This window comes from Lissotriton vulgaris, chromosome 12 (assembly GCF_964263255.1).
Source record: "Lissotriton vulgaris chromosome 12, aLisVul1.2, whole genome shotgun sequence".
In the NCBI taxonomy this organism is placed as follows: domain Eukaryota; kingdom Metazoa; phylum Chordata; class Amphibia; order Caudata; family Salamandridae; genus Lissotriton; species Lissotriton vulgaris.
The window spans coordinates 247586610-247600354 of record NC_141700.1 but is presented as its reverse complement, the minus strand read 5'-3'; positions in this window follow the sequence as shown (position 1 = coordinate 247600354).

The window sequence follows — 13745 nt, the reverse complement described above, 5'->3', positions numbered from 1 at the left end:
CCGGTCCATTGAATCCTGCCGTGACCTGACTTCGCTAACTTACTATTATGTAAGCCTATTGCCCACCATTACAGTTACTCGTCCAAATAGTACGTCTCCCAATGCAAGTTTTCCTGTTGAGAACCCGCCCAAACATTGCGTGTCCCATTCCCTCTCTGGTCCGCTGAACCCATCAGCCAATCACAAGTCCTTATTATTTCGCTGAAATTCCCTATTGTCCTTCCTTTAAACAACCAATCAGCATTACTATCCACATGTTCCCTCTCTGGTCTGCTACGTGTTTAGTCCCATTTTGCCGGGAAACATCATTAACAACGAAGGCAGTACTACGCGTAACGTTTACAACGAGGCACTTACCACGTAAACGTCTTTCCAACGCGTATGCCTTCAACGATCGTATTTACCACGAACAAAAAAAACCAAAGGATTAAAAAGGGGGGTTGGGGGGGTCTCCCCCCCCCATAAAAAAACGATCCCGCCGTGCCGAAAAAAAACAGTGTCATAAGAGAGGAAGCGGAATAAACTTCTGCTTCCTCTTTATGACGTAAGAACGACGTGGCAAAGAAGATGAGGGGAAAACGAATTCCGTGGTAACGCATGCGTGGAAAAGGCATGCGTTGCAACGGAATTCGTGGTAACAACATATAACCCATTTTGCCATTTCTTTTAAAATCAACAAAATTCATCTCTTGCCTCTCAACCACACAGCCTGTATGGACCAATCCGTGTTAACCTCCTCAATTCGACCAATCAGATTAAGCATGTACACGTTCCCTCTTTGGTCCGTACAGCATTCTACCCAGTCTCAGATCCTATTGTTTCCATTACCCAAGTTCAATGGGTTTACACGCATCATATTTAAAAATTACATACATCATTCTACCATGTCTCAGATCCTATTGTTTCCATTACCCAAGTTCAATGGTTTTACCCGCATCATATTTATATAACTACATACATCATTCTACCATGGCTCAGATCCTATTGTTTCCATTACCCAAGTTCAATGGTTTTACCCGCATCATATTTATATAACTACATACATCATTCTACCATGGCTCAGATCCTATTGTTTCCATTACCCAAGTTCAATGGGTTTACCCGCATCATATTTATATAATTACATACATCCTTCTACCATGTCTCAGATCCTATTGTTTCCATTAATATAAAATTCAGACCTTATCACTTTACAAAACTTGACATGTGCCAATCTACTTGTATATCAAGTTCAGCCCCTCCACCGGTAATTAATCACTTGATAATCATGCTGAACTTCATCACGATCCTAAACATTCAATCTAGATCGCGTACATGTTTCATAATTAGTGGTTCTTGTATCAACTCATATTAACCATGTCATTCTCCTCTTTCTCCATTGTCTATTTCATAATTCAAATGCTCTTGCCTCCAGTGATTGGGTAGACTTACAGCAGTGGCCCACTGAGATTTGAGCACAGGGATAGGTGTGACAGGATCAGAATTGAGCTAGTGGGCAAAGAGCTTTATAACCTTGACCGCTGAGGGTAAAAGATTGGATCTTATACGTTGTATTAAACGAATGACTTTTGTCTCACCATCCCCAGGTGTAAATTTACTACAAAGTGTAGACTTAAATGTCTAAACCCCTGATTTCAGGGGATTGAGCCTAATTCACAAATTTTAAACTACTACTGGTTATTTTTCACAAACAGTGAACTTTTTCTACAAATAGTAACAAAAGTTATTTTAAATAATAATGTAAATTAATTTGATATATTTTAAATGTAGAACAAAATAAAAACAGTATAATGCGTGGTGTCCGCCAAGGGTGTGTGCTGGCTCCCATGCTTTTCTCCTTGTTTATTAATGACATCCCTGCAAACTTGGAGGATTGTAACAATGATTCCCCCAAGCTGAATGGATTAAGGGTCGCCGCCCTCTTATTTGCAGACAATACAATTTTAATCTTGCAAACTCCCAAAGGTCTGCAATCCCTTTTAAATTCATGGCTTGTAGATCAATACGAAAAAAACGAATTTTTATGGCCATAAACCCTCATAAAAGCTTCAAGGGGAATTTATTTTGAAATGATCAAAAATTGGAACTAGTGTCGAATTTTACCTACTTGGGTGTTTCTTTAGACTCTAAGCATTCGTGGGAAACACAAGCAGAGAAGAGTAAAATGATTTTATCTCAGAACACCTTTCCTATTTTAAAGAAACATGGGGCAAGTCAAAGTAAGGGAGTAAGGCAGGATACCCAGCATTAGAAGTGTTTAAGTTCAAGGGCCAGTCCGCAGCACTATACGGCGCTGAAATAGGGGGCCAATAGCGGGGAATCTCTTTACGAGAAGTGAAAATAACTTTTATAGAAGCCTTCGAAGATAACCTAAACGAACCCCATTTTTACCTCTAATGCTAGACCTAAATATGAAGCGCTCGGACCATTATGCAATCCTACGGCCATTATCCTTTTGGGTGAGATTCTGTAGTACTCCAGAACTTGAAGATTATAGAGATGGCCTTCTTGAAGTAATGAGATTGGATTTGCATAAATCTAATGCATAGTTGAAGCATGTGCGAATATGGTTGCGTAGAATTGGCTTGTCCCATTTTTGGGAAGAGCCCTCAAGTCTAATGCAAAGCTCCAAGAATTTGGTTAAAAATAATTTCTGGGCTTACATAATATGCAATCTTTCTAACTGCCATGCTGGTGGATCAATGATAAACAGCTTTTTGGCCTATAAGGATATTCCACACTTTGAGGACTTCTTAGACGAGGTCAGACTGCCCTTGGCCAAAAGCCTATATTTGAAATTCAGTTATGGAATGCGAAAAACTAATGTAACTGTAGCAAAGTGGTCTAAGTCCTTGGGTCCGACAGCAAGTGAGACATGCATGTGGTGTCAGAACTGTACTAAAGAAGATGACATCCATATCCTCTTTTTCTGTTCAGCATATTTGGCTGCCAGGAAAAGATGGATTAAGCCAGTGTGCAACGCTATAGGCGTACGCTCATATAATGAAGCATTTAGGATTGTAAAAACGGACACCAGACAAGTGATTGTCTTTGGCGTCAGCAGATTCCTTTTGGCAGTAAGCTTTGAACGTAAAAAAAGGGGTCTGGATTTATAAGTGATTAGGAATGTGTTTAGTACTCTGTTTTCGATATGTGTTCCGATTTATGAAATGGCTGTACAATTATGACTCTACTTAAGTGAACTTAATATTGGAACAGTGAAAATTGTTTTTATATTGTACATGTTTTATATATTGCCTTTCTAACTAAATTATGGATTAATGTATTTATTTCTTAACCCCATCCAACTGTATGTAAATCTACTTATTCTTCTATTTACAAATTTCATGTACTGTTGTTTTTATGCATCTTTTATGGCTCTAAAGGGCCGAAATGAAGATTTATGATCGTGAAAAACAGGGTACAGCACTATTGACTTATTTTGAATTACATGTTTCAATAATTCAAATATGTTAAATTAAATTAAAATTAGTTTTGACAGGTTTATCTAAAGACAAATGTTTATATTTATTTATTATGTATTGAAAATGACTAAATGTTATGTATAGCATTAATTTACATTTATTTAAATATTTTTAAATTAAAGCTACATTTGTTTTTAGATAAAAAAAGTTAATACATCTTTTCTAATAAAATGGTGTTTATTTTTTATTTATGCATACTATTTATAATTATACTAAATGTATATATCTTTTTTTAAAGTCAAAATAAATTAATACATTTTGATGCTATTTCCTATGGGTTTTTTTTTAGGTACCTGCCTCCGTTATTTTCTATGGGAGAGTGTTGAATTACCTGTAAGTGGGTGACCATGGCTGGTGCTGGACTTACTCCAGACTAGAGCAGGATTACATTTATGACTATTTTGTGTTCTTTATTGGTACAGTAACTTTAGACTTGGAATTAGCTTACTCTTGGTGGGTGCATGTCCCTCCCTAGCCTTCCCATAACCATCGTTTACTGCTCCATAACCCCCTTTTAGTCATAAGGGTCTCCCATTTTCCATTTCTCCCCGATCCCACCTACATTTAGTACTAAAATGTAAGTGAATGTGTGCACAGATCTCCACAATCGGGGCAGTGATCTCCACACAGGAAAGATTGGAGAGGAAGAGGCATAGACTCCTACACATAGGTTTGAGAAGAGCATGTTGGGTACGAGTACAACCAATTTAGTACTCCTAATGTGCTACAAAACGAAGTTTGTGATAGGACCCATAGTTTTTTAACATACATTTTGAAACTCCTCCCTCCCCCCACCTTCCTGGCCTGATGACGATGCCATCAGTAAGCCAAGAGGCAGATCAGTTGTCATGTGCGCCGTATATGTGGTCTAGATTCTTATTATACATGGAACAAAATTATAGACCACTGAATCCAAACACAAGAGATGTTTGTAAAATGCACATCCTGAAGTTATTTCAAGATGCTCTCATATGCAATAATGAGCATGTTTGCCTAGGATCACATAATTTGGTTTTCTTTATTCCTATTGTGCAGTTTAGCCAGTGGGTGGTATCTATCTCTCTCTATTTTTCTTTTTCGTCAAATGTTAATGCTTTGTTTTAATTTGTGTGCAAAAACAGCAAGGTGATGGATGGAATACTTGAATAATCTCAGCCACTGGCAATCGCTTGGACTCGATCCCAATCCATTATTTTTCCACTGGCGGCTCACCCGTTATGGCAGAGGAGTGTCGCCCCACTGCTTTCAAGCCACCTCAGTTTGGACCCAGTCATATGCAAATCTGTCTTGACCCTGTTCCTCATGGGAACAGTCTAACCTGAACTGCCAGGCAAACCCTCTCTAAACTGAAACACATGCAACCCACGACCAGTTTTGCTCTAGTTGTTTGAAGCCACAGGAAAGCACAGCTTTCAGAGGACCTCGAGCTGAACCAGTGCCAGGGATCTGGCTCAAGCCCAGCTAAACGTTCATTGGCTTTTCCAGTACTGATGAGAAGTTTGTGTTTGAGGTGTACTTTGTATTCATCTACACCCTGTTTATATCCACTTTTGTCTTCCAGCAAGCATTCAGTTTTACTCTGTAAACTGCTAACCGGTTTCTCAAAAATAATAGAAAATCTAACCAGCAGCGGCCCGTGCATGTAAGAGCGATGGGGCGGTGGGGCTGGATGTGGGGGGATTTTGACAGAAGACGACGAGGCAAAATTAATTATTTATTTAATTTTCCCTCCTGGTCGTCTGTCAACTCCCCACCCAACCTGGCCTCACCGCTCTTACCTGCACGGGCCCCAGCTGAATCTACCCCCAAAGACTTACAACTGTTGCAGGGATTCTGTACAAATACAGAACTATGCACAGGAATATGGGACTTTGGTGTGTAGGGACTGAGTCTTCCCATCACCTTAGTACCCACAAACCCAGGACCGACTAGCTATAGTGTCTCTCTTGCTCTCCTACTCACTCCCAGAGAAGCAAATGATTAGACACACCAGAACACAACACTGCCAGATCTCTCAGGAATCGCGGTAACAAGACACACCCTTTAGCACACTCTCTTGCTGCTGTCCATGATAAGATCTGACAGAGACACAAAACAGTTTAAAATATTTATTTTAACTAACGTGCCCTAACGTGCAGTATACGTGCCACAACAAGCAGAAAAATGCATAGTACAAATATAGTCAGCATAGCATCTAGTCTATATATCATGAAGGGAGGTGCCATCATAGAAAGACAATGGAGAAAGGACTATAGAGCCTAACCTCCCTGCCTTTGCTAAGAGGAAGTATTATTATATGATATAAGATTTCTGGGCTTTGTCACCAACCCCCATACCTTAGCCTATAGATTGTTGATCTACATCATATGTGCTGTCTCGCTCTTCTCCCTGGAAAGGTCCCTCTTCAAGTGTGTGTCACCTTTTTTGGCCGTGAGTGGCCGTGAGAGGCTGGGCTGGGCCACACCTCTTGGCTCACCGGGTATTTACCATCTGCCTTTCTGTAGCCTGCCATTTCTATCTGTTTAGGGGTTTAGCAGGGAAACTGACAGTTGTCAATAGAGTACATTGTTTTACAAATTATTGCTCAATTTATCTTAATCATTAGTGCCTTTTGTCACACTCTGACCTGTGTGGTAGCTATAGACAACTGTCGCTTGCCTAGATCTTGCATCTTTGTGTAAGGCTAATAATGGTGAGGCGTAACCCCAACATGCCTGTTTCTGTTCCTGCCCCAAAGTGTAAAGAGGCTGCGAAACCCCAGCTCCCTAGCTTAACAGCCATAGATCGCATGCTTCAAAAAACAATTGTGGTGGTGGCAAACGCCATAGAAAATACAGAGCGTCGCCTTTTGCTACCTGTTGGCTCTGTCCCTCCCTTACTCGCTGCCAATGTATCGATGTTCTCCATTAACTCTCAGGACTCGATACTGGCACCATCTTTTGTTGCTCTTCCAGGTGGTCACACACCGATGCCACAGGATACAGTCCCTCTGGATGCCAATTCTCCTCCTGGATTCTTCCCTCAATTGCAAGATTGTCACTGACCTCCCACATTTTTTTGAACAATGGCCATCACTGACTCTCCATCGCAGGGTGTGGCCCCGAGTGAGAATGGGTGCTGTAACACGTCAGCTAACACTAACTCAGTTTCGAATTCTCAGATAAGTACTGACAGTGATAGCCTTAGCGTGATAACTAGAGTACAGATGGCTAGGTGTAAGTTAAAACAAGCAGCTAAGGAATGCCCCAGTGTAAGAAACTGTAAAGGGCTAGTAGAGGGGGCTAAACAAAAGAAAGTGCTTGCCAAACATCGCATAATAAAGGGTAAAAACACTCAGAACCATGAAGTTAGGGACGTACCTGTTCCAGTTGAGGACCTAGGCTCATCAGGTGATACAAATCCCTGGGAAAGAATAGATTCCCTCTTGGACAAACCTTCTAGCTCCCAAGAACGAAATGATCCTCTTAGTAGTAATACCACTGTGCAAACCAACGCACATCAAACCTCAATGCGCTCTCCCAACGCTGAAAGGGATATCCCCATTACTGATCATATTGAACATATCCTGAAGTCCCTTATGCTACCAGTAGTTGAAAGGTTAAAAGATTTATCAGCAAGATTAGATCGCTTTGAGCAGGTAACCTTGGATAACTTTTTCTCTGTAAAGGCTCTAATCAAACTACACTCTAAAAACAGCCCTCCAACAGTTGTCGTGAATCAAAACCCAACGGCTGCTCCAGGGGAAATGGGCAAAGGTGCCCCGCCAAACCGACAGGGCACCTTGGTGACCCCCAAAGGAGCTATTCCATTAGCAAGCACTGCACTTACGAGTAAAGTCCCACTGTCAACCACAAAATCTAAAAAGGCCAGTAACCCATTGGACCAACCTCTGACTAAAGGAGATAAGGGGACCAGCGATAGAGCATGTACCCAAACTCTAAACAGTAAGCAGAATCGCAGCAGCTTAGAGAGGCAGAGTAGCGATGCACCCCCAAAACCCGACCAAGCTCATAGTAGGGTAAGCAATCCTCGCCGAATCAACCTGCCCCCAGCCTGTATGCCCTATGTAGTCGCATTGTTAGGAGTCCCATGCCTAAAACAGGGGAAGACAGAATCTTATAGTGAGCTCAAGAACAAAACCACATTCTGGCTAAACAACAATAGACCCCTCCCGAGGGATTTAGACGGCCAGATTATCTTTGTTAGACGAGTTATCTGGGTGGGAAGAAGGACCATGGACACCCAAGGGGACTGTATCCTGGTCAATTTTAAGGACATCAGGGTGGCAACGTTTATTAGCAGCCAGCAGAATACCCATGGCGAAGGAGGAATTCGTACTCATGATTTAGGCTATTTTTACCTGCAGCCACTAAGCTGGTGCCAGAGATGGGGCCAAGAAAACCAGCAGTGGGTTGGGCGGGAAGGTGATTATGATCATGGTTTCCATCCAAACCCTGCCTTCGGCAGAGGTACTTACTCCTGCGGAAACAACTTTGGGTATTGACGCAGAGACCGTTCGCCCTTGAACCCCCCGCAAACCCTACCTGATCACAGTAGGCTAAATGGGAGTAGGATTTTACCAAGTAAGGCTCCTCCAAAGCATGCTTTTCCGTCACCTCCTATGCCAATTGATTCCAGAGGCGAATCACCTACACCAAATACTACCCAGGGCACGGAGGCAGTCGACAGGTCGATGCTGAGGATTATTAGTTGGAATGTAGCTGGCATTTCAAGGAAGGTAGAACTACCCGATTGGAATACTTTGGTGGAGTCTTATACCATCTGCATCTTTCAGGAAACTTGGAGTCTGGAACCACACCATAAGGTTGGTTACCAGACCTATTTCTTACCTGCAACATTGCCATTGTCAGGGAGGGGATGGCCCTCGGGGGGGCTCCTCATTTGGGTGAGCATTTCCTTGGGCTGTAGCATCACACAAAAATACAGCAGCTCACCAGACATCCTTACGATCACATTGAGAGGTTCAGAGGAAGGGAGGAAACTCGACATATATAATATATACGCCAGGGGTACTAGAGGTAGCTCTGTGTCCCCCACAGTAGCCTTGCTTGAAAAAGCTCTTGGTGGTTGCAGTGAGGGGACTCAAGTATTGGTTGCGGGGGATTTCAATTGTACATTTGAACCCCTTGCGGCAGAGGACATCTTAGATGTGGCGGAGGATGATTGCAGGAAGGGCATACCAGCATTAGCAATCCCACCCATTAAAAAATGGACACAGAGGGCGATTCAGCTAAATGCCATGACTCTCGAGTTCGGCTTCAGAGCATTAAATGGTAGAACAGCCTCAGACCCTTTGGGTGCTCATACTTACAATAGGGTGAATCACACATCAAGGATTAATTATATTCTCCTTGATATAACCCTTTGGCAATTTATCCAGGATATGGTAATCATACCTACTATAGATAGTGACCACAATTTGCTGTCTTTAACTTTAAAGCATTTGTGGCCAAGACAAAATAGCGTAGCCCCACCATGCAAGGTAAAGTCCACTCATAAAGTTTATCCATCTAACTGTGGACGGCGCCTCAAGTGGGCTAAAATTGCCCTAGACGAAGCAAAAGTCCAGGCGATAGATACCCTATTGACAAACTCGCTAGGCGAGATGGAGGTGTCCATCTTAGAGAATTCTGATCCCTCCAGAGTCACGACGTTGTTTCAGGAAACTACAACTTCCGTAGGGAATTTATTTATGGTACAAAACCGAGGGGTTAGGGCAACAGGACACCAGAGGCCAAAGGCGAAGCAGGGTTGGTATACACCAATTTGCAGACAGAAGAAGTCCGCTTTAATAAAAGCTGTTAAGGCAAGGGCTCAATCCCTAATCCAGCAAGCCAGGAAAGAATATAACTTGGCGATACTAAATGTCAAAAAGGAGTGGGAGGACATGTATTGGCAATCCTTAAGAGAGGCCAGTGCAGGGCGGGACGCAGGCCGCTTCTGGAGCTCTATATGGGCAAGGAATAGGTCTGATAGTGATCTTATCACTTGTAATATTACAGGGCAGGTGTGGTTTGATCATTTCTCCACACTGTATTCCTGTCAGCCAGGAGCTCTCGCTACTGCCGCTCCCTGCAGCCCCCTAGCTCCCTTTGGAGAAAATACTATCTTTCCATTCACTGTTAAGGAGGTTGAACATGCGATCAGCTGCATTGTGCCCCAAAAGACAGCCGGCCCGACGGCATTCCCGGGGACCTGCTCCGTTCAAATCAGTCGAAGTGGGGGAAGTTTATTCCCACCTTACTCATTTCTATTGATAAAGGCGCCGCTATCCCAGAATCCTGGAAGGGAGCTGAGGTCGTCCCAATTTATAAAAAGGGCCAGAGGGATGACCCCTGTAATTATCGCCCAATAAGTTTACTAGACTCTACCCAGAAGGTTGTGGGAAAAGTGGTATTAAAGAGAATACTCCAATGGGCTAAAGAAAATGAGATTCTCTCTGATTACCAAGCAGGTTTCAGGGCTTGCACCGGCACAATAGAACAGGCGTTTAGGCTGTTGCTAATTTATTGGAAGGTGGTTGTTCTAGGCAAAGGCAGTCTTTATCTTGCATTTATCGACTTAAAGACTGCCTTTGATCTTGTACCTAGAGGGCGCCTGTGGGGGGTGTTGTCAGACATGGTGATCCCCCCTAATATCCTGTCTATTCTGGTGAGGCTACATGAAGGTAACTTCGCACAAGTGAGGTGGGGCACAGAGGGGCAGAAAACCAACAGAATACCGGTGGGGAGAGGGGTCCGCCAGGGGTGCGTCCTTGCCCCAACCCTTTTCTCGCTGTATGTGAACGGGGTTGTTAAACACCTGCTTGAAAAACCATCTGACGCACCATCATTGGTGGGGGAGCGAATCCCTACCCTCTTATTCGCCGATGATACACTCCTAATATCCAAGACCCCGGTGGGCCTTCAAGGCCTCCTAGACAGCTTCCATGCTTTTTGCACTGAACGTGGCCTTGTAATAAACACAGACAAGACCAAGTATCTGGTGTTAAATCCCCCCAAAAAACATGGGCGACTCCTCACATATCCCTGGAGAGTGTCACCTTATTTGATTATTTAGGCATTCGTATAACGGATACCATGCAGTGGACCTCCCACCTTTCAAAAATGCTGCTAAGCCATAAGAGAGTTACGGGGACGCTCCTTAAAGAGCCACGCTCCTCTACGTCCAGATCAGTCGCCCCTGTTATTGATATTTATAAGGGTAAGGGTGTCAGCGCTGCCCTGTACGGCACTGAGCTCTGGGGTTCTTCTAATATTGACCTGTTGACAAGATCCGAGAATATGCTTTTAAGGGCCATTATGACACTCCCGCAGAGTACACCAATGAAACCTCTGTTGCTCGACCTAGGCTGTCAACCCATTAGTGAGCTGGCAAAACTTTGGCCGTTGCTCCTATGGGCTAGGCTGTGGCGAGTCCCAGAACTTACTAAATATGCCAAGGGGCTAGCAGAGGTAATGTCAATGGCGGGTTGGCATCAAATAAAATGGCTTAAGGACATTAAATCTCTTCTCGGCAAGATAGGACTTAGCGAAGCCTGGGCTAGTCGCTCATCTCCGCCGAAAGCCACCCTAAATAACCTCTTTTGGAAATGGGTTGCCATCAGAACCTGTACTGACCCAACACTCGGCAGGCTAACGGAAGAGTTCCTAAAACATAAGGATATACCATCCTGTGAACTCTACCTAGATGTTGTATGGAAACCCTATGACAGGGCCTTGTACTTTAGGTTCAGGGTTGGGTCTCTTCCAGTGCGTGCACTAACGGCCCACTGGAAGCCCCCGTCCCAAACAATACCTTTTTGCCCCTTTTGCACAACTAGTATAGAGACTGTTTTTACACATCCTGTTTGTTTGTCCGGCATATGTACTCCCCAGACAAAGGTGGCTCAAACCCATTTGTCGGGCTATGGGCACTAGGCATTCAAGCGAAGCACTTCGCATTTTAATGTCAGATACCAGGACACTATTTGTCTGTGGTTTATCTAAGTTCTTATCGTGGACATGGTCCATTAGAGCAAAAAGGCTTTTGTTAATTGTTTAATCTGTTTTTAAAGGTCAAGCTAATTTTAATTCTCAAAATTTTTAATTATGCTTTTTCATTTCTTTATTTAAATGTTTTTAAAATGTGTGGTCCCAATTGTCAATTATAGTCTGTTTCTTGTGCGAATGTTTTTTATATTACTGTGATGCTTTTATGATAAGATCTTATCGAAATAAAGCCTTTGAGAACTTGAGAACCTATTTGTGTACTCCACTAAAAAACAAAGTATGTTGTCCAAGCAACAGCTGCAGTGGTATGTTTTGTCTAAGGGCTAACGTCTGGCCAGAACAAAATAACAAGGGGCATTGTTGTTCGACCTTGCAGATAATGTTCATTCAAAATCGTAGATACGCGCAGAAAGCGAACACAATGATGAGTTCTCATGTAAAAGTAGTCACTGAAGTTATTGCAGAAATTAAAGACGTGTAATAATGTGTGCAGAGCAGTAGGCAAGATGCGTCATGCTCATGCTAACTTAGTGAAAAACGACAATGTCCATATGGGCCACGTGGCACAACCTTGCAGGGATGTAAGTTTACTAATTTTTGGAATTCACAGACTTTCTATTGCAAGTTAACATGTAATTTTTTTCCAGGGTGGGAAGTGGTTAGAGAAGAGTCTTGGGTTCCAAGACCACCCACTCCCAATCTACCCTTCCCCTATGCTGGGAGAAGATCAAATCAAAACAGAAGCCTTTTACTTAGCACAAACCCTAGTTTGTTTTGTAACTTCCAAAAGTTCTGTTGTGCTAGAACTGGAACACCTGCGAGCATTGGTTAGCTCTCTACAATCCTAAACTCGCCCTCTGAACTAAGACTTTGAATGCTAATGTCGACAGTAATTTGACATTGCTTCGGAAGTGATAAGTGTGGGATCTAAAAGACGTTACTATTCCAGGCGTTTAGCTTTTTGGATGCTACGCAGGTCACTTAGAACTAATGGCCTGCTTTTGGCACACTGAGAGCGCATGGGCAAATGCTACACATTTCTGAGATTTATAACATTCTTCTAAAGAAAATACGAGTCTTATTGGGGCAAAGAAAAGGCACTTTTGGCGTTTAATATCTGTAATCTGAAGACATGGGTCAAACACAGACGAATGACTGAAGAAAAAAGAGGAATGGCAAGGAGGAAGCGCTGGCAACCAAAAGTGTGTCCATCAGCCCATAAACTGAAGTTCACCTCTTTTTAGACAGATCTGCACGTGATCAAAGTAAACGCTATTGTTACCGGTGCAAGAGAGTCAATAGCTGAAGTGGGCTGACCCATTGCCCCATGCTGTGTGCTGTGGTGGATGGAAGCAAAATGGGAATGACTGTTTACAGCCAATTCATTAGGAGGGCTGGCTTGAAGTCCCGCAGTGAATGTATATATGTATGTATAATGTTTTAATAATAATGGCCTAGATGTAGGTAATTTCATTTTACCACTTCTTAAATACCGAATTTTACCGATTCGGTATTTAAGAAGTGGTAAAATCGAGGGGTGGGGGATGTAGGTATTACAGAATCGGTAAATACCGAATCGTTAAGATTCGGTATTTACCGATTCTGTAAATACCGATTCGGTAATGCCCATTGATTCCTATGGGCAGTGAAGCCCATAGAAATCAATGGGCATTACCGAATCGGTATTTACCGATTCGGTAAATACCGATTCCAGCAAGGGTGCAGGGGGTGTCACTTTGACACCCTCTAGCACCCCAAATACAGGCTTGTATGCAATGTGGCACACATACATGCCCTAAGGGCATGTCTGTGTGTCACATTGCACAGGTGTGCATGCACAGATGTGCATGCACACCTGAATTCGGTGTTTTACCACACAATAGGATTGCGTGGTAAAATACCGACTCTTAAGGGCCTGTGGCACTGTAAACTGTGCCACCTACATTTGTAATTACAGAATCGGTATATTTACCGATTCAGTAATGTACCGAATCGGTTATTTTACCGAATCGGTAAATATACAGATTCTGTATTTTTCAGCCCCCTACATCTGAAAACCCTAATACCGGTCGGAAACGGCCGATTTACAGGTATTAGGGCTCCTACATCTGGCCCTAAGTCTTTTGATTGCATGAGGCTGACGAGACAGCTGAAGCTATCTGTCGCCCAGACCTAAAAAAGAATAACTTCTCTTATGTAGCGCACCATTAACACAAAAGAGTTGTCTAGTGTATGCCACTTATTAGTT